The following is a 20,999-nucleotide window of genomic DNA, read 5'->3' as shown; positions in this document are numbered from 1 at the left end:
TCCCTTCCCGTTAGGAAAGGGCAGCCATTGCCCTTCGCGCCGCCTCCGGAAGTCGCAGAGATGGATCTTCAACCAAGGAACAATTTCAAATTTCATTGGTAATTTCCCTTAGCATGCTGTTAAACAGCAATATGTTTGACTTGATCTCCATCCTCTGGTTCTCTCCTGCATCTCTCTGCTCTGGATACTTCCCCCTGTCCTCTCCTCACTTGGGCTACTTGGCTGCCCACTGGCTCAGCAGCTCATCACACGGTAGCTCACAGTGCCACCTGTCTGTGGCCAAGCAAACTGCAGCGTGGCGACATCCTTATGATTTTTTTTATATATATTAGAGAGACATTGGCAAGGAAGTGTTGCTATTCTTACAGGTATGCCAATGTTATTTTAAAAAAATCCTTATTGTTTGCTTCTCTCCTTTTATTGCCATCTCTACTGGAAAAAAGAGAAAAGGTTATGCTGCTTTTCCATTTGACACATCCCTACTGTGAGCCTTCTTCCCCGCCCTTCTCTTTGGTTTCTATTCCTTTGTTCTTTGAAATAAAAGATTAAAAATTAACCCCAGTAGTCTTTAGAGCTGAATATGGAATATTGTATTATTATACCCTTAAAAAAAATTATTGATACAGCAAGAAAAAAGAAAAAACACAAATACCAAATTACACACAGGAATAACCATAGACACATAATTTTCTTAACAAAAAAACATATATTGGTCTTAACACTAAAGACCCAACCTCCCGTCTATTCCATATTTCATATTACTTATTGCCAATACACACTTTTATAATAATTAAACTTTTTCTTAATATATCTAATTTCTTATATCTACCTTGCAACTATTACTGAAGTTCCTCGAATGCTGCAACAGAATTTAAACTACTATATTTATTTTTCAAATATTCTTTGAAAACCTCCCATTTTGAAACAAATTGCTGTTTTGATTTATTCTTTATTTTTTCTGATAGACCGTCTAATTTGGCATATTCTGTCAGCTTTTGGATCCAATCTTTTATTATACCCATTTTATTGGAACAAAGGGCAATTTGAGTTTCAACAGATTGCTGTTGGCTGTGATTCAGCAGTAAAGAGCTGGGTTTTGTGGGGAAAGCACCAGGGCAGAAAAAGAAAAGTGCTCAGATAGAGAGCTTTAAAGTGCTGTTCTATGCCTAGAAGCAAAGATAAAGGTGGATGAGCCCATCTGTGCAAGCCACGTTCTACGATTGCACTATATTTGCTGCTTCTAGCTGCTGCATCAAGCATTAAGTGACACACTCATGATGAAATCTTTGCTTTCCAAAGTTCATATGAAATTTGAACTATTGACCACATATATCCACACAATGAGGATGCTGTATGTCACCCGTGTTATGCAATGCAGTAATAACTGGAAATTCCCTAGAATTACTGCATCGGACAGATCCATCAATCTTTGGAAATATCCAAGGATTTCAACAGTCTCTGCACCGTTGTAGCTTATTCAGTTCCTCAACTAAAGCAGTTAGAAACCGGAATCACCACCGGTTGATTTTCTTGAATTTCTGTCTAAGGCTTAGAAAATGCTTTGAATTTAGAGGACCTTTCTGATGAGAGAAAACTCTAGATTTTATTTAGACACAGTATGTCCTTAAAATCACAAAGCCTCTGGGTAAGACCTTTAATGGCAGCAAAACTGTTTATAGCCACCAAATGGGGCAAAAATTGTTACAGCCACCAATATATCTTTTCATTCTGGCCTTCAGAACTTCTTGAGGTTGTCACCAGATTTGATCTGTGGAGCAGTCTATGGAATTGTTCCCTTGTTGCTGTTTTAGGATTGAAGACGGTTTTATGGTTTTCTTTTTGTCTGTTATGAAGTGTGTGATTTCTGAATCACTCTGGGATTTTTTTTTTAAATTAAGGCTCGTCTATAAATGCATTTAATAAATAGAAATAAATAAAATATCTAGCATCCCAACATTAAAGGAATGGATTAATAGTTATATTTCATTCCGTGGTAAAGCTAACAGAATTTGTTTATGTGAAAGTAGACAATAACCGCTCACACCTCTGACTGTGGGCGCCATTTGCGAACCAGCGCACAGCACCTCCGATGCCCCTTGTGACATGCCAGGTTTGTTGGAGCTGGCCTGCCTTCCCAGTGCCACAGACCATTGGGGTTCCCGCCAAACCCCCATTCAAATGAGCCAATCCGTGGCACCGCTGGGGGCAAGGCCAGGTGAGAGGACCGAAAATGAGTCAGCTTCACTCTGCTCCGCTCCAGGGATTTATAAGCAAGGCAGAGAAACAAAAAGTTGCACAACTATGCATGCCATTTACAGTGGTACCTCGTGTTGCGTAACTTCCAGGTTACGGAATCTTCAGGTTACGGCCACAGCAAACCCAGAAGTGTATACTTCCAGGTTTTGCCACATGCGCCGAAGCGCTCTGCGCATCATGCACATGCACAGAAGCACTTTGCATGCCGCGTGTGCGCATAGAAGCACTCTATCATGCCAAACGCATGCATAGAAGCAGCACCTCTAGTTACGGATTTTTCTGGGTGCACACAGCACCCCAGAATGGATTAAATCCGTAACCAGAGGTACCAATGTATTTAGCATATGAAACAGCTCCGTAATGTGGATATTTATAAAATAAGTTGAGCTTTCGCCCTCCTAGTATGATCTGGTTGCTAACAGCTTAATGAGTCATCTATATATCTAATTGTCTACATGCAAATTGAGTACGTAGCACCCATTGGTGTTAACTTGCTTTATGACTATTACCCAATATAGTTATATACTGTGCATTATATATAGTTACAGGTATCACCATGCTATTACATTAGCCTATGGTGTGCCTACAGATTTAGAATATTGCGGTCAGCTGGATGACCGTCTCAACATGGATGTTGAGGATTTAGAAGAGATCATGGAAAAGGATGACAAAAATGATTAAGGGATTGGAGCATCTTCCCTTTGGGAACTGCAACAGTTTTGAATCGGAATAAAAAACTGTGTCAGCCAAGGAAGAAAGAAGGAGTAATGGGGAAATTTACAGCTTCATGCTATATTATCTTGCATTCAGTATCCTTAGATTCTATACGAGAGAAAGAAAAAGGAGATGCAGGAATGTTTTTTTTGGCTACAGCCTTGCATCTCCTATTAAATTTAATTCATCAGCTTTGGAATGTGCAAGTTCATAGTACGAAGTGCTTATTGGTAGCATAAGACTGGGAGGGGTCTGTACAAAGACAGTTAACAGAGCCAGATGTACTGCTGTATTAATATGTATTAAGATTCCCTTTATAGTTCTGGTAAAGTTGCCAAGTACTTCTTTTCTTTAGGAGATTGGCTGATAGGTCTCAATAGTTGGAGATGCTCATAAGGGGATGCCCAAGATGGTTAAAGAATAGTGCTCTGGCAACTTCTTTCCAAAGAAATTAAACCTGAGACAGAGCTGGACCCCAGGAATCTCTCACCGCTTGGAAAAGTGGTTCAAGCATAACAGTATATTGAGATTCTGTAGCTAGTGAGGGTTTAAGTCATGGTAGGCAAACTAAGGCCCGGGGGCCTGATCCGGCCCAATTGCCTTCTAAATCCGGCCCATGGACGGTCCAGGAATCAGCGTGTTTTTACATGAGTGGAATGTGTCCTTTTATTTAAAATGCATCTCTGGGTTACTTGTGGGGCCTGCCTGGTGTTTTTACATGAGTAGAATGTGTGCTTTTATTTAAAATGCATCTCTGGTTTTTTGGTGGGGCATGGAAATTCGTTCATTCCCCCCCCCCAAAAAAATAGTCTGGCCCCCCACAAGGTCTGAGGGACAGTGGACCGGCCCCCTGCTGAAAAAGTTTGCTGACCCCTGGTTTAAGTCAACCAGGGGATCCATGGAAGAGTTAAAGCACACCACAGTTGATTGGTGAAATAAAATTTAAATGGGTCGGTGACAATTTAATAATAGCATTAAAAAATGGCACCTTTAATGGGTTTCCCCAGGATTCCTTATTTTTCTCTGCGAACAAGGAGAAATAGACATGGTTTGCTGCTATTTGCCAGAAGAGCTCTGAAGGGGCTGGCTGTTCCTTACTAAATCTGACTAAGCCAAGCATTCCTGTACTGTCATTTATGCAGCCTTTGGGAATGGAAGCGGACGGCCCTCCAATGGTCTCATTCAGTAGATGTAGCACCTTTCCCTGTACAAATAACAAGCCGAAAACCTGGCACAGTAAAAGTGAGAAATGCCGAGCTGACCCCAAGTCCTTATTATGCAACATGACTTGATCTGGATGCTGCTGAGCTGCACCTTTAAAGAGAGCAGAGAGGGACCTCTGGAATAAATTAGCAGTTCGCATCCTAGCTCCCAGTTCCCAGAAATGCTGCAGCGGCATCCCAGCTCCCCTTAAAGGGGACATTTGCACGCTTCCCCCTTTGATAGGCCAGATGTTAAGGCTGCGAATCTGAGTCGTGCAGATAGCCAGGTTGCCAAGGCCCGTCGCGAGTCTCATAATATCATTCATGGTTTTCCCTTGTTGGAGCCCGGTTCACTGAGTCATGCGAAAAAAATCTCTCGGCTTTCAGGCGCTTCCTAGTTTCCATGGCTCAGGAGGCTAAATAAATATGAATCCTCAAAGCTCTCAAATCATGGTTAAAAAATAAAAATTAAAAAAAGCTAACTGCACCAAATAGAGCCAGGTTTCCTGTCGTAGAGCAAAGTACGGTTTGCTGAAATGGAGCTACGCAGCCCAAGTCATGTTTGCTAATCCTGCACAGCAGTGCTATGCAGACCAGATTTATGCAGCTCAGGTGGATCAGCTGGAGCCCCTTGCAAAACAGTGACTCAGGGGAGCGGACGTGGATGTTTGCTGGAACACTTTACCAGCTGTGCTCCAGCAGTCCCAGTCGCTTCAGGTCTTTATCAAAGCTCCGAAGACCTGTAGCAAGAAAAATGGATGAGTTATGCAGAATTGGCTAAATTGACATATAAACTGCCTGATAAGGACAACTGTGACTTTAAGGGACAATGGGAACTTTTTACAAATTACACTGGGCAACAATTTTTTACTTTTTGAATGTTGTCTAGATTTCTACAACTGATTTAGGGTATTTGTGCACTGCTGAATCAGGAAATGGCATCCGTTTCACTCCATCAGGTCAGGTTTACTGTAAACTGAATTGTGGGCATTGATAAAGGTAAGTACACGTAAATTGCATGTTGCTTCACCATTTTTCATACTTCAGGGCTTGAACTTCTGTTTCTTGGAACTCCTGGAATGCTCAGCGGCAGGGAGGTCTCTCTTCAGAGTCCAATAGTAGTCAGCCATCATGACTGCGTCCCAGCGACCCTGATACCTGGTCTCCATCTCTTTCATGTCCTGATGGAATCTCTCCCCCTGCTCGTCACTCATTGAACCCAGGTTCTCAGGAAACCGGTCCATATGTGAAAATAGGTAGTGCATCTTGACGCTCATGTTGCAGCCCAGGTTTCTGAAAGCAGTCACCATGCTGTTGACAAGTTCTGCGTAGTTTCTGGCCTTATTGTTGCCCAGAAAGTTCTTCACTACCAGAACTAATGCCTTCCACGCTTCCAGTTCCACTTCATTCATTGAGTTTCTGAACTCTGGATCTCTGATGAGCTGAGGGATCTGAGGACCATCAAAGATGCCAGCTTTCAACTTCTCCATGGTCAATCCTGGAAAAGCCTGGCACAAGTAAGTGAAGCAGTCACCATCCTTGTCCAGAGCCTTGGTGAACTGCTTGATTAAGCCGAGCTTGATGTGCAGCGGTGGGAAGAGTATTCTATCTCTGTCCACCAGAGGGTCGTTGATGACATTCCTTTCTTTGCAAGGCACCAATTCCTCCCGCACAGGCTAGTCCTTCTTTGTGTAATGCTGAGCACGGTCCCTACTATCCCACATGCACAGAAAACATGGGTACTTGGTGAAGCCAGACTGCTGTCCCAACAAAAAGTTCACCATCTTCAGGTCAACACAAATAAACCACTTATGCTGATCATAACCAATTTTCTCCAGCATATACTTCACTGCTTCATAGTTCTCCTTCAGTGTACTTGAGTGAGCCAGGGGTATAGAGGCAAACAGGTTGCTGTTGTGTAACAGAACACATTTCAGTGATCACTTGCTGCTGTCAATGAACAGTCTCCAATCTTTGGGTTCGTACTGTGGCACTCCAAGCTTGAGCAGAAGCTGCGCAATATCTGCACAGTACACCAAGTCCTTCTGTTCCGAGAAAAAACAGAGGTACTCTTGATGCCTATTGCGGAAGAAGCTGATGCGAGCACTGTCAGAGAGGAGGTTTTTTTTTTCTTCAATCTGGATGCAAACAGTTCGGCAGAGTCCTTTGACAAGCTGAGGTCGCAAACTAGATCATTCAACTCCTTTTGGGGAAATGGATGTGGAGCATCATCTTCAAGAACCACTTCTTCTTCATGTCCTTCAACACTGGAGGCATCTTCGTCACTAATGTCAGGAAGTTCTCTGAAGATAGGCACTGGAATTTCATCACAATGAGCTACAGGACGACGTGCTGATTGAAGATCAGGATACTTCGTGGGGCGGCTGCCCCATTAACTTAGTTTTGATCCCCCAACTTTATGCTTGCCGCACCAACTTATGGAAGATTTTGAGGTTTTATGACTTCAAACTGATCCCTTTTTGACATAATCACCCAGAACTATCGGACCTGAATACTTCTTGTCATTAAAATAATCATTTCCAATCAAAACAATTATTCGACATGGCATTTTACCCCCACCAACTTCTTCTAAAATGCTCCACACAAGCGTACATGTGAACAAAAACGTAAAAAAAGACATGTGGCCATAGCTCAAAAACTTGACCTGATTGAGCAAAACCAATGTGATTTTTGGATTCAGCGCATCAGATTCGTCCTAAATCAACTGAAAAAACGCAGACAACAAATTTGTTGTTGACCAGTGTTATCTAAAAAGACAACAAAATGAACTGGACTCCTTGGCAGGTTTTGAATAAACATACACAAATGTATTGGTTGATTACATGATAGATAAGGCAAGGATATATATAATTTTATAACATGCAGAGAACAATATGTGCAGAGAAATCAGAGAGAGGAGCTGAGGGAAGTCTTTGGGGGGGAGGGAGGGATTGAAGGGGGGGAAAGGGGGAAAAATAACATATGGGATTATATGGATTGACAATTTGTTATGTTGGAATTGTTTAATAATATTTTTTTTTAAAAAAAAGAAGCTCTGAAAACCCCATTGTGTTTGTCTGCTTTTTTCTTGAGTTGTGTTCTGCTGACAGTTTATTATTATTATTATCATCATCATTATCATCATCATTTTTGTAGCTACGTACTGCATTTTTCTATTGTCTGGGCTGCATGCTTACGTTTTATTTCTACTGGCTTTTATGGGTTTGAATATCATGGCTGTATTTTAATGGTGCACTGCCTTAGGAGCGTCTCTCCCCCCCCCCCTTAAAGTCAGCGTGAAAATATTTTAAATAATTAAGCAAAATACAGTTAGACTGTACTTAAAAGTGAGCCCCACTGTGTTCCAATAGGGTTGCACACTTGTATGGGTAAGATCTATTGAGAGAAGAGGCATTTGCTTCTGAGAAAACATACTTAGGATTGCACTGTGAGAATTAATGAATAGGGTCGTCTGAGACATTCTTGGTCCCAGGAATTTGTTTTCAGCATGAGAGCTGATCTCACAACATTTTTCATGTAGAAAGCGCCATTCCCAGTCACTCCACAAAATGATAACACATTTTGAAGCAGAAATGCCACCTCTGGCAGAATGATCAGCAACAGAGAGATGATGGCCAGGGAGGGGCACAAAACCCTTTATACAACCCAAGCTGTTTCCCTTCCCATGGGGATTTAAACAGAGAAACACATTAAAAACCACCGCAGGGTAGTAGTGTGGCTCACTTGTTTGAGTTTGAGGCATCTGCTGGTACTGTGTAGTGCAGTGCACCTTTGTGTGTCTGTATTGCACTTCTCCTCTGTGTTAAAAATACAGCATCAATTTAAAAGTATCATATATCAAAAGAGCAGAAGCATATTTGCTAGGAATCTCGAGTAAGGATATCGAGTAAGGAGAAAATAGAGAACATAAAGATTTGACTGATTATGAAAGAACCTAAGGAAGGGAAATGATTGAAGAACAGGTGTAAAGGCGAGCAAGATAACCAAGAGACGTGCGGTGAATGCAGTGGAAGTCTTTTATAATATTTTTATTAGGATTTATATATTGTAAGGTTTGAAGCATGAATTTGGTAATATTATTGGTTATGAAAAGTATATTTTTTCCTTTTCTTTTGACTTTTGTCCTTTTTTTAGTTTGCATTTTGGAAAACATGTATATAAATGTGTTTACAGTGTTGTGTATTGTTCTTTGTTACTCTTTCTCTTCCTCTTCTTGTAAAATTCAATAAAAATAAATTTTAAAAAAGCACCAATTATGTGGCCAGGAGACTTGTATTTGCAGCATCGCATTTTTGGAGAATGCCTTTCCTGGCCTGCTTTTGTTAATTTTTTTAAAATAGGACCACACTGTTGTAACTGTACTTCTGCAACCTTCTGCACCCTTGCTTGCTACTCACTCCCCAGGAGTAACTTCCACTGAACTCAGTGGAATTTACTTCTGATGGAAAAGGACTGAGCAACACTATGGACAGTTCACTATACCATATAGATGCTGCTTCATGTCACTATATGTGGTGGCATTCTCACCCCCTGTAAACAAGCCAAATATTGAGACTTTACTTTCTTGGGCTCCACGATCACTGCAGATGGTGACAGCAGTCACAAAATTAAAAGACGCCTGCTCCTTGGGAGAAAGGCGATGGCAAACCTAGACAGCATCTTAAAAAGCAGAGACATCACCTTGCTGACAAAGGTCTGTATAGTTAAAGCTATGATATTCCCAGTAGTGATGTATGGAAGCGAGAGCTGGACCATAAAGAAGGCTGATCGCTGAAGAATTGATGCTTTTGAATTGTGGTGCTGGAGGAGACTCTTGAGAGTCCCTTGGACTGCAAGAAGATCAAACCTATCCATTCTTAAGGAAATCAGCCCTGAGTGCTCATTGGAAGGACAGATCCTGAAGCTGAGGCTCCAAGACTTTGGCCACCTCATGAGAAGAGAAGACTCCCTGGAAAAGACCCTGATGCTGGGAAAGATGGAGGGCACAAGGAGAAGGGGACGACAGAGGACGAGATGGTTGGACAGTGTTCTCGAAGCTACAAACATGAGTCTGACCCAACTGCGGGAGGCAGTGGAAGACAGGAGTGCCTGGCATGCTCTGGTCCATGGGGTCACGAAGAGTCGGACATGACTAAATGATTAAACAACAACAACATTACTGGTACAGAACAGGATATTTCACAATGTCGGGTTAATTGCTTGCAGTCATCTCTCATCTGTTTGCTCAATGAAAATTCTGCTCCTACCTCACCTGTTCCCTTTGCTCCCCCAAAGCTGTTTTGAGTGTCCCCCAAACCTCTAGAACAGAATTGGGGGGGCATGAAATGAGAGTAGCAGAAGCGGTGCTCATCTTGCTTCAGGCTGAGGGAGCTGGCATTTGTCCACAGACAGCTTTCTGGGTCATGAGGCCAGCATGACTAAACTGCTTCTGCCACAATGGAACACTATGACGGAAACCAGCGCACATGGAAACGCTGTTTACTTTTCCACCGCAGTGGTACCTATTTATCTACTTGCACTGGTGTGCTTTCGAACTGCTAGGCTAGCAGGAGCTGGGAAAGAGCAACAGGAGCTTGCCCCGTTGCGGGGATTTGAACTGCTGACCTTCCGATTGGCAAACCCAAGGGGCTCAGTGATTTAGGTCACAGTGCCACCCACTCCCTAACATGGGTTTGAAATTATTTATTTATTTACATCCTTTCCAAACTGCTTAATATATTAAAAATACCCCTAAGTGGTGTAGAGGAAACTGAAGCCACAACTGACAACTTATAACAAAATATTGGAATTACAGTCGTACCTCAGAAGTCAAGCAGAATCCATTCCAGAAGTCCGTTCAACTTCCAAAATGTTCAGAAACCAAAGGGCAGCTTCTGATTGGATGCAGGAAGCTCCTGCAGCCAATTGGAAGCTGCAGAAGACCTATCAGACATTCGGCTTCCAAAAATAGTTTGCAAACCAGAACAGTCACTTTGGGGTTTGCTGCGTTTGGGAGCCAAAATGTTCGAGAACTAAGCTGTTTGAAAACCAAGGTACGACTATATTACGTAAGTACATAGATACAAATAAAAACAAATAAAAAATATTTATTATTTACTAATAAATAAAAACTGACTATTGATTCCTTCTCTTTTAGCCACACCCTCCCTCTCAGCCTGCTGGCTCTTATCCAGGCTCTAAAAGAACTCTCAACTCACCCACAAATGTCTTACAAAGGGAAGGGTTCCTGGAAACTGTTGACATCTCTCTGGTTTCTCACTCTAGGCTTGGTTTAATGGGCAGACACAAGGTGAATAGAGCTTCCTTAAACTGCCCAGCTATGTCCCAGTCAACTGCACTTTCCACACCCATTTCCATGTGCAGTAGGTGTGGGGAGTATCCTAGGGGTCCCCAAGGATGGGTAAAGCCCTAAACATCCCTGGTCCTGTATACCTGAAGGAGCATCTCCACCCCCATCGTTCTGCCCGGACACTGAGATCCAGCTCCGAAGGCCTTTTGGCAGTTCCCTCGCTGCGAGAAGCCAGGTTACAGGGAGCCAGGCAGAGGGCCTTCTCGCTAGTGGCACCCTCCCTGTGGAACGCCCTCCCACCAAATGTCAAGGAAATAAACAACTATCTGACTTTTAGAAGATATCTGAAGGCAGCCCTGTTTAGGGAAGTTTTTAATGTTTTATTGTGTTTTTAATATTCTGTTGGGAGCTGCCCAGAGCAGCTGGGGAAATCCAGCCAGATGGGCGGGGTATAAATAAATTATTATTATTAATTATTATTATTATTAACACCTCCACTTATAGTTCTTTCTCCAACCTCTGACCTCTCTTCCTTCTCCAGTTGCTGATATGACTTCTTACACTTGTGAACTGTAGAAATAATGCAATATATGACTTCTGAAGACTCATGAGGCTACCACCTTGTAGTAGCTGAGCAGACATGGACCTGGTCATTGACTGGACCTTATCCACGTGTATGCTACCTTGTGTTCTATGCTGGAAGAAAGGTGAAACATAATGTAAGATAATAAATAGTAAATTGATGTATGTAAAATAAGTTGAGACCTTGGGTGTCCTTTTGAGGAGAGCTCTGTGATTATAGTACAGTCAAATCTGTGCAGGGCAATTAGAGATGTAAAGGCCTGGTAAAAAAAAAGCCAGAAATTTGGGAGTGGGGGTGGTCCTCTCCCTATTTTTCCATTCCCTCCCCCCACCCCGGTCCTTCACACCTCCAAGACCAATAGATAATTTCAAAATCAAAGGGTGAGTTTCTTTGCTCATTTCATGCACCAACATATACATTTCATTTTAGGGGCATTCCAACCTTCTTTGCAATGTAACAGGAGCTCTCCAAAGTGCTGATTACCCCCACAAGGTAACCAAACACCACCGTAGGCTGCCAGGACTTAATGATTTGCAAAGTAACAATGTAAACAAGGCAAATGTCAATCTGGGGAAGTGATAATCTTCCCTTTGAAGCTGTCAGCTGTCCAGCAACACACAGAAGCAGATTGTTTAAAACCTGGTCAGCTTAATTGATGCTAAAGAGAACCGAAAAGATTTCAGAATTCTAGGAAGCACTTAAAAAACGTTTAAAGGAAAAATACAGTGTAGGTTGGATGCTTACATAGCCATAAGTCCCCACTAGTATATAAGGGAGCAGGTCTTAATATTTTTGTATATATCTTGGTGGTCCCTTCCATTGCTGTTCCTTCTCTCATTTGGTGCATAGAGAGGGACATAAAACTGAGTTCATTGTAGTATGACCAAGAAACCAAACCTAGTGCTGTGCTGGGCAGAGAAAGGGGTGGGGCTATGCAAATAACTGAACACTTAATTGGATGCAGACACCGAGGGCAGGGAGTCAGTTTAGTCCCAGTGTACAGGGTATTCTTAAGCACTCATATCACAACATCCGTATAAATGGATACCATTCACTGCTTTAGTAAAGGTAAAGGGAGCCCTGACCATTAGGTCCAGTCGTGGCCAACTCTGGGGTTGCGGCGCTCATCTCACTTTATTGGCTGAGGGAGCCAGTGTACAGCTTCTGGGTCATGTGGCCAGCATGACTAAGCCGCTTCTGGCGAACCAGAGCAGCACACGGAAACGCCATTTACCTTCCCGCTGGAGTGGTACCTATTTATCTACTTGCACTTTGACGTGCTTTTGAACTGCTAGGTTGGCAGGAGCAGGGACTGAGCAACGGGAGCTCACCCTGTTGCGGGGATTCGAACCGCCGACCTTCTGATCAGCAAGTCCTAGGCTCTGTGGTTTAACCCACAGCGCCACCTGCGTTCCATTCACTGCTTTAGGGGATAGTAAAATGTGACACTTGGAACAATGTTGCTGTAGAAAGAAAAATGCACCCTACCTTTGACTCCAGGTTTGAGCTCCATTGTAGAGACCCTATCCTAGTCACGTAACACATAAAGATGCACAGCATCCCAACAGTTTTTGTGACGCAGAAGCCTGCCATCCATGGGCATTTTGCTGGTATAATATTAAATGGACACCATCCCATTGTATTAATGGATAACATGAAATGTACGGCCATCAATGCACTTTTAAAAATGCTATCACAGTGAAACTCAGAGGGCTGTTCCCCACTCTTTCCTATGGTACCCCATGTGTACCGTGTGACACAGATTACACAGGATCCTTTCCCACTTAAAAGGGGGGAATAAATTATAGAGGTTGTCCTGGCTCCCACCCCAAACACAAGCAGACAGAGGCTCTTACTTGTAAGTAAAAAGGAGTTCTTTATTCAGGCAAGTCGTGGTACAGGTCTGGCAATAAACACTGTTAAGGAATCACGAGTCAGGTGTTGGGGAGGGGAGGGCAAAGTAGTTTGGAACTGGATGGAGATAACAAAGACGTCCCAATAAGTTTCCCTGTCCCTCCTGCCAAGCTTTTGAAGATGAGGCATTGTGATGGCCTGGGATTCCGATTCAGAGGATGAACCAGAGGAATCCCAGCCTGCACAGGAGTCCCCGCCTCCAGGGCCGGCTGAACTGGGGCAAGGCCTAGATGCTGAAGAGCCTGCACCTGTGACAGAGCATCAGGAGCTGGCCCCAGGTGAAGCCCTTCTGGCCCCAGAGGGGCTTGACGACTCAGTGGCCACAGGTGAGCCTCCTCCAGGGCCCAGTAACCCTTCGGCCTCTCCTGATCTGCAGAGGCTTAGGGCAGAGAGGCGAAGGGAACTGGTTGCCCCCAGGAGGAGTGCTCGCCTTAAGGCCAGAGGAGGCGGGGCTCCTGGGGGCCGGGACCGCCCCCGGCCTTAGAAGAGGATAAAAGCCCAGTCAGCCTGGCCCCAGGTTGCGGGAGCAACGTCGTTGTTGGCTTTGGACCTTCCTGTGTTCCTGATCCCTGCTTGGCCTCCTGTTCCTGACTATCCGGTGTTCCAGTTCCCAGCTCGGCCTCCTGTTCCAGCGTACCTGTTCCCCGCCCGGCTCCCCGTCTTGGACCTCGCCCCTCTTCGTGTGGACTCTGCTTACACCCACGGTACCTTCCCCCGGGACCAGCACAGTTTGCTCCCGCCACACCCGCACTCCCCCTTCGTTGGGGTGCGTTCGGGAAAAGCCAGAGGCCATGGCTGACCAGGCGGCTGCGCTGGTGGCATTGGCCCAGGAAAGCCAGGCCTTGACCCACACCGTTCAGCAGCTAAGCGATGTGGTTGCGGCGCTTCAGCAGCGGTTGGAAGCTTTTCCAGATCCTGGGGCCGACGCCCTAGCTCCAGGCAAGTACCCAGTGGCCTTGCCAGAGAAATTTGATGGGACCCAGGCCAGTTTTCCCATGTTCCTCGCCCAGGCCAAGTTGTACATTCAGGGGCGAGCCCGGAACTTCCCTGACGACCGCACCAAGGTGCATTTTTTAATCAGTTTGTTAAAGGACCAGGCGGCCAAGTGGGCTTTGCCACTGCTCCGGCAAGACTCTCCTTTGCTAATGGACTATGTGGGGTTTTGTAACCACTTAGAGACTGCGTTTGGTAACCCACTGAAGGAGAGCCAAGCCAATCGGGCGATTCGTCGGTTGAGACAGGACAAGTCCACAGCCGCCGCCTACGCCACAGAATTTCGGCTGTTGGCACAAGACTTGTCTTGGAATGACTCTGCACTACGGGACCAGTATCTTGAGGGACTGTCGGACGAGATACTAGACCAGCTGGCCATGATGGATCGTCCCACCACACTGGATACCCTCATTCAGCGGAGCCTGCAGATAGACGATCGGTTGGAGGACCGTCGCCAGACCCGGGACCGCCAGCACTCCCGACTCCTGGCGCCAGTCCTTCCCAGCAGGTCCACGCCCACAGCCGAGTTGCCAGTCGAGCCAACGCCGCTCGGGGCTGCGCGACCTCGGCTCTCCCCCTCGGAGAAGTCGCGGCGTCGGGAGGGGAACCTGTGCCTTTACTGCGGTGGGGGTGGACATTACGCCCGTTCCTGTCCCGAGAAGCTACCAGTCGCAGGGAAACCGCCAACCTCGGTAGCCGAAGGCAACGTGGGGTCCCAAACCATGCAACGTGGGGTCCCAAACCATGCAAGAAGGGCCCTCACCAGTAGAATTGCGACATCTCATGGTACCGGTGCGTCTCTACCCTCCAGGTGGGCCCTGGATTCTTACCCACGCTTTGGTAGATTCGGGGGCAACCCGCTCCTATATGGACGCTGCCTTTGCCGCTCATCATCAGGTGCCACTTCAGAACAAGCCAGAACCGGTACAGGTGGAGGCAATTGACGGACGGCTCCTGCGTTCGGGTGCCGTCACTCGGGAGACCCAGCCCTTGGTCCTGTGTCTCCAGCAGCACCGGGAGGTGCGAACCTTGGACATTGCCTCCATGCCCCGGTTCCCCCTGGTGCTCGGAATGGACTGGCTAGAGGCTCACAACGTTCAGATTGACTGGGTCAAACGGACCGTACACTTCCCAGATCCATGTTCCCATGCTCAGTCGCAGATGCTAGCGGCCGCACCCACGGAGGAGGCAGCACCCACGCTCCCAGCCGTGTACCGGGACTACCAAGACGTGTTCGAGGAACGGGGGGCAGACCAGCTGCCGCCGCATCGGTCTTTTGACTGCGGCATAGACCTCCAGCCCGGAGCGCCCCTACCGGTGAGTCGCTTATACTCTCTAACAGAGCCAGAGCGCGAGGCTTTGCAGGACTTCTTGCGCAAGAACCTGGAGCGTGGGTTCATTAGGCCTTCCACCTCGCCTACTGCGGCACCAGTGCTCTTTGTTAAGAAGAAATGTGGGGAACTCCGTCCTTGCCATGATTACCGAGCCCTGAACAAAATCACCATCCCAGACCGGTACCCCTTGCCCCTTATTTCGGAGTTGCTGGAGCGGGTGCAAGGGGCACAGGTGTTCACCAAGCTGGACCTCCGGGGGGCCTACAACTTGATTCGGATCCGAGCCGGGGATGAGTGGAAGACAGCGTTTGGGACCCGGTACGGGCAGTTCGAATACTTGGTTATGCCTTTTGGTTTATGCAACGCGCCTGCTGTGTTCCAACGCTACATCAACCACGTGTTCCAGGATTTGTTAGACAAGTACGTGGTGGTGTACTTGGATGACATACTGGTTTACTCCCGTGACCCGGCTCGCCATGAGGGACATGTCCGGACCGTGCTGCAGCGCTTGCGTGAGCACCGTTTGTACGCAAAGCTCAGCAAGTGCGAGTTCCATCAGCGGACTGTGGACTTCCTTGGTCACCGGCTCTCTCCAGATGGGGTGCAGATGGACCCTGGGAAGGTGGCAGCGGTTCGAGAATGGGCGGCACCCCGGAACCGCAAGGACCTACAGCGTTTCCTGGGGTTCGCCAACTACTACCAGACCTTCATCGCAGATTATGCTCATCGCACCACCCCGTTGACCCAGCTACTGCGCCCAAAGACGCCGTTTTCCTGGGACGAGGAGGCAGAGGAGGCGTTCCAGGGGTTGAAGGCCTGTTTCCAGAGGGCGCCGATCTTACAACATCCTGACCCCTCTCGACCCTTTGTGGTGGAGACCGACGCCTCCAGTACGGCTCTCGGTGCCGTCTTGTCTCAACAGAATGGACCTGAAGCGCCACTCTTGCCCTGTGCCTTCTATTCCCGCCAGCTCCTACCAGCGGAGCGTAACTATACTGTGTGGGAGCGGGAACTACTGGCCATCAAGGTGGCCTTTGAGGTCTGGCGCCACCATCTTGAGGGGGCACGACATCCGGTGGAGGTGAGAACCGACCACCGGAATCTGGAGTACCTCCAGACCACCCGCAAGCTGAACCAAAGACAGATCCGGTGGGCGTTGTTCTTTTCCCGGTTCCAGTTCCGGATCCGCTATATCCCTAGCTCCCAGAACCAGAAGGCAGATGCCCTGTCCCGGAAACCTGAAGACAACGCAGACACGGTACAGCAAGCAGAACCCACCACGATCCTACCTCCAGCTGCGTTCCTGGCCACCCAGGAGGCGGAACCACTGCAGGCTCGGGTGCGGGAACAGCAGCGGGTCGACGCTTGGGCCCAGGAACGACTCCGGGAGCTGGCTGAAGGGTCCAGCCCACAGTATCCGGGGCTGGTCCTGCATCAGGGCCTTCTGCTGCACCACGGCCGTCTGTACATCCCGCCAGGGCCACTGCGGCTGGAGGTTCTCCGGATGGCCCATGATGCCCCAGCAGCGGGGCACTTTGGACGGTATCGGACCACCCATCTGGTCAGTCGTGAGTTTTGGTGGCCCCGCCTGAAGGCCGACGTGGCTCGCTACGTTGCTGGTTGTGATGTCTGCCGGCGCGCCAAGGGTCCTACCGGGCGACCCCCCGGCCTACTTCAGCCATTGCCAGTTCCACCGCGCCCTTGGCACACGGTTTCGTTGGACTTTGTAGTGGACTTACCCCCGTCTCGTGGCTGTACCTGCCTTCTAGTGTTCTCCGACCATTTCACCAAGATGGTGCACTGCACCCCCTGCCCATCTGTACCCACAGCCAAGGAAACCGCTCAGCTGTACCTTCAGCATGTCTTCCGCCTGCATGGCCTACCAGAGCGCGTGGTGTCCGACCGGGGCGTTCAGTTCACATCCTGGTTCTGGCGAGCATTACACCAGACCCTCGGGACAGAGGTCTGCCTCTCGTCAGCCTACCACCCACAGACCGATGGCCAGACGGAACGGGCGAACGCGGTGCTGGAGCAGTACCTCCGGTGTTACTGCAGCTACCAGCAGGATGACTGGGTCGACCACCTGGCATTGGCGGAGTTCGCCTACAACAACGCGGTGAATGCGTCCACCCAGCAGACCCCGTTCCAGGCCAGTTACGGTTATCATCCACGGCTGTTTCCAGATGTGCTGCCGGCATCCGCGGTCCCGGCGGTGACGGAGTGGCTTCAAGAGCTCCAGTCCCAGCAACAGCTTTTGGTGGAGCAACTGCACCAGGCCAAGGAAGCGTACAAAGCCCAGGCCGACCGCCACCGCCAGGTGGGGCCGGAACTTCGCGTCGGTGACCTGGTTTGGCTCTCCACTCGCCACCTCCACCCCTCTCGACCTTCGCGGAAGTTGGACGCCCGCTTCACCGGCCCGTTCCCTATCGTGGACCAAGTCTCTCCTGTAGCATTCCGTCTCCGGTTACCCGCAACCCTGAAGGTTCACCCGGTCTTCCACAGGTCCCTGCTGAGTCCGGTGGCCCCACCCGACGAGTTCCACCCGAACCGTCCCCGTCCGCAGCCAGTGTTGGTTCAGGGAGAGCCTGAGTATGAGGTGGAACGCATCCTGGACTCCCGATACCGCAGGGGAAAGCTGCAGTATCTCATTGACTGGAAGGGGTATGGACCGGAGGACCGTTCCTGGGAACCAGCGGCCAACGTCCACGCACCTGCCTGCCTCCGAGAGTTCCATGCGACGTACCCCGGCAAGCCGGGTCCGGACCCTCGGTTGAGGGGGGGGCCTGGGAGGGGGGATGGTGTGATGGCCTGGGATTCCGATTCAGAGGATGAACCAGAGGAATCCCAGCCTGCACAGGAGTCCCCGCCTCCAGGGCCGGCTGAACTGGGGCAAGGCCTAGATGCTGAAGAGCCTGCACCTGTGACAGAGCATCAGGAGCTGGCCCCAGGTGAAGCCCTTCTGGCCCCAGAGGGGCTTGACGACTCAGTGGCCACAGGTGAGCCTCCTCCAGGGCCCAGTAACCCTTCGGCCTCTCCTGATCTGCAGAGGCTTAGGGCAGAGAGGCGAAGGGAACTGGTTGCCCCCAGGAGGAGTGCTCGCCTTAAGGCCAGAGGAGGCGGGGCTCCTGGGGGCCGGGACCGCCCCCGGCCTTAGAAGAGGATAAAAGCCCAGTCAGCCTGGCCCCAGGTTGCGGGAGCAACGTCGTTGTTGGCTTTGGACCTTCCTGTGTTCCTGATCCCTGCTTGGCCTCCTGTTCCTGACTATCCGGTGTTCCAGTTCCCAGCTCGGCCTCCTGTTCCAGCGTACCTGTTCCCCGCCCGGCTCCCCGTCTTGGACCTCGCCCCTCTTCGTGTGGACTCTGCTTACACCCACGGTACCTTCCCCCGGGACCAGCACAGGCATGTTGCAGTCACTCACGAGGCTCTCTCACCTTACGGGAATACTGAGATTACAAATGCATGCTCTGTTGGGGTGAGAAGGTCTGAACCCATCTGAGAAGGTGGCAATTGGTTCTAGGCAACAAACTTGCACCCTCCAGTTTAGACACTTGTTCAGATACTGCAACCCCCAGCTTCCCTCCTCAGTTGACCAAAGTCCTCCCCAGCCCACATTGCTTTGCAGGAAGGTTGGAGGAGAGAGCTGACATGAAGTCAGTATGGAAAGAGGAGATACCCACCTCCCCACCCCCTGTTTCTTGTTCCTCCTCCTCCTGTGTCAAAGCCTGCCAATCCAAGCCCGACCCCAGCAGCACTGTGGGGCTCATGGCACACATGTGTGCACATGTACCTTGTCCCGTTGGTTGCATTGGTCACATGGTGGTGGTCACCCTAGTGGTGGTACCCTCAGTGGCGTAGTGCGAGGGGCCCACAGGGGTGGTTTCCCCGGGCGCAAAATTGTTGGGGTGCAAAATTTCAACACCCAGTGCTGCCTCAGTGCAGCTGCTCACTTCCATTGCTGGGCTCCATTGCAAACGGCTTCTCCATGCAAACCAGGAAGTGACCTCTCCAGACTATGGAATGACTCTTCTTTTCTTATCTCTGTGGCTGTGATTTCCTGGGTGACATGGACTCTGTTAGGCAATGGAATGTGCTTGCGTACTCTGTCTGTTTCCCACCCACCCCCTTCTGCACTGGCCCGGGTACTGTCAACCCACGCTACACCCATGGATACACTCACACCCTGCATTCAAAGCGTCTAATGCAATAGATGTCTGAACCCCAATGTAAGCCAGTGAACTGGTGGGCTGCTCATTCCACAGGTGACTGCTGTTTCATCTGCCCTCTTATTCCATCCTGTTGGTGAGTTTCAACGAGGAAATCAGCATTCAACAGGAGTTCAAAGTTACTCTTCTCATAAAAAGGTCCTTTCAATGACAGGCACGTCATTATTCTATTTATGTGGATGACTAACCGTCCTAAAATCCAATTGTAGGAATTTGGTTTTTTATTTTTATTCCTTGAAATCTAACACCATTTGCGCTTGTAAATCAGCACGGCTGCATTTACATAATATTGCTCATCCTTCGCCTCCTCCTGACTTTGCTACTGAATCACCCAGCGATGCTCTGAACTGTGTATCACACTCGTCTGCCTCGTATATTTGTCAAGGTGAAGAAATAAGAACTTGAACTTTGGCTGATCTGGAAGACCTTGAGATAGGAATTTCTTGATTCTCAAGTGAGGAGTTTGGAAATATATATTCATTCTCTACAATGGATGAATACTCTCCCGTTGATGCTGAATATTCATGCGGCTTGTGGAAACCTACCAAGACGTGCTACAAAGTCTTCCGTTAATATATTTATGGGTCAAAAACATGCTGCTGCTGCTGTCAGTTTCGCATCAAGCAAGCACCGACACTCGAAAACTGGATACTCAGTTTTCATATTAAGGGCTTTTACATAGATCCTTGAAACAGGCAGCGCAAAGAGCTGTCTAAGAGAAGACTAATGGTCAGAATGACAGGAAGAACCCAGCTGGCTGTGATGCAGAAGCCAGCAGCTGGATTGGTTGATGGCAGCCAGAGAGACATCCCATGGTCAAAAGACACAAGCAAAGGTCAATGTCAAGGAAAACAGCTGTGTGGTAGTCATAGAGGCAAGGGAAGCTAGATACTAAAGGCTATGAGAAAAAACAAGTGAATGGGCTACTTATTTAGTAAATTTATTATTAAGAACATTCCCACCACTGATTTATTAATCACATTTTATCCAACCATCTTAAAATGATGTCTAATAAAACAACTAGAAACAGAAAAAAACAGTTTTTTTTAAAAAAAAAAAACCAACAACATTGAAAACTCTATACATTTTTTCAGCTGTGGAACTCAAGGCAGCATACATGTGATCATCGCTTTTTTTTCAGCTGGAACTCACTTGAACTCAGTTCCAGCACCTCTCCTGACTGGGTTGAGGACTCCTGAGGACTTGCTGAAGCTAAACACCTCAGACACTCATCAGTTTCTGAATGGGAGACTACTTGGGAATCACATGTGGTGCTGTTTTTCTAGAAAAAGAGGTGCTAGAACTCACCACGAACGCTTCCTTGTTCTCTTATAATGCCTTCCTTCCTTCCCTTGCGACATATTGGTTAGGGGGAGCAGAACCAGTGCTGCATGGGGCCTCTGGGTTTGGGGGTTGGCTGCCCCACACATACCAACTTAATTCTTCTGCACACTTTGTGAGTAACTGCAC

General features: G+C 48.1%; 1 long non-coding RNA gene across 1 annotated transcript in view; it reads right to left on the bottom strand.

Moving 5' to 3' along the window:
* Positions 1–20,730, bottom strand: part of LOC309335158 — a 40,288-nt gene extending 19,558 nt beyond the window's left edge. Inside the window, exons 1-2 of the long non-coding RNA XR_014153407.1 lie at positions 20,614–20,730; positions 4,858–4,912 (exon numbers count right to left, since the gene is read on the bottom strand). This is a non-coding gene — a long non-coding RNA (uncharacterized lncRNA). The remainder of the gene's footprint in view (positions 1–4,857; positions 4,913–20,613) is intronic.
* Between the last annotated feature and the right edge of the window lie 269 nt (positions 20,731–20,999).

The sequence above is a fragment of the Podarcis erhardii genome (assembly GCF_964252035.2).
Source record: "Podarcis erhardii genome assembly, chromosome: 2".
Lineage (NCBI taxonomy): Eukaryota > Metazoa > Chordata > Lepidosauria > Squamata > Lacertidae > Podarcis > Podarcis erhardii.
The sequence above is the reverse complement of the archived record's forward strand: the minus strand, read 5'-3'. Positions and strand labels throughout refer to the sequence as shown.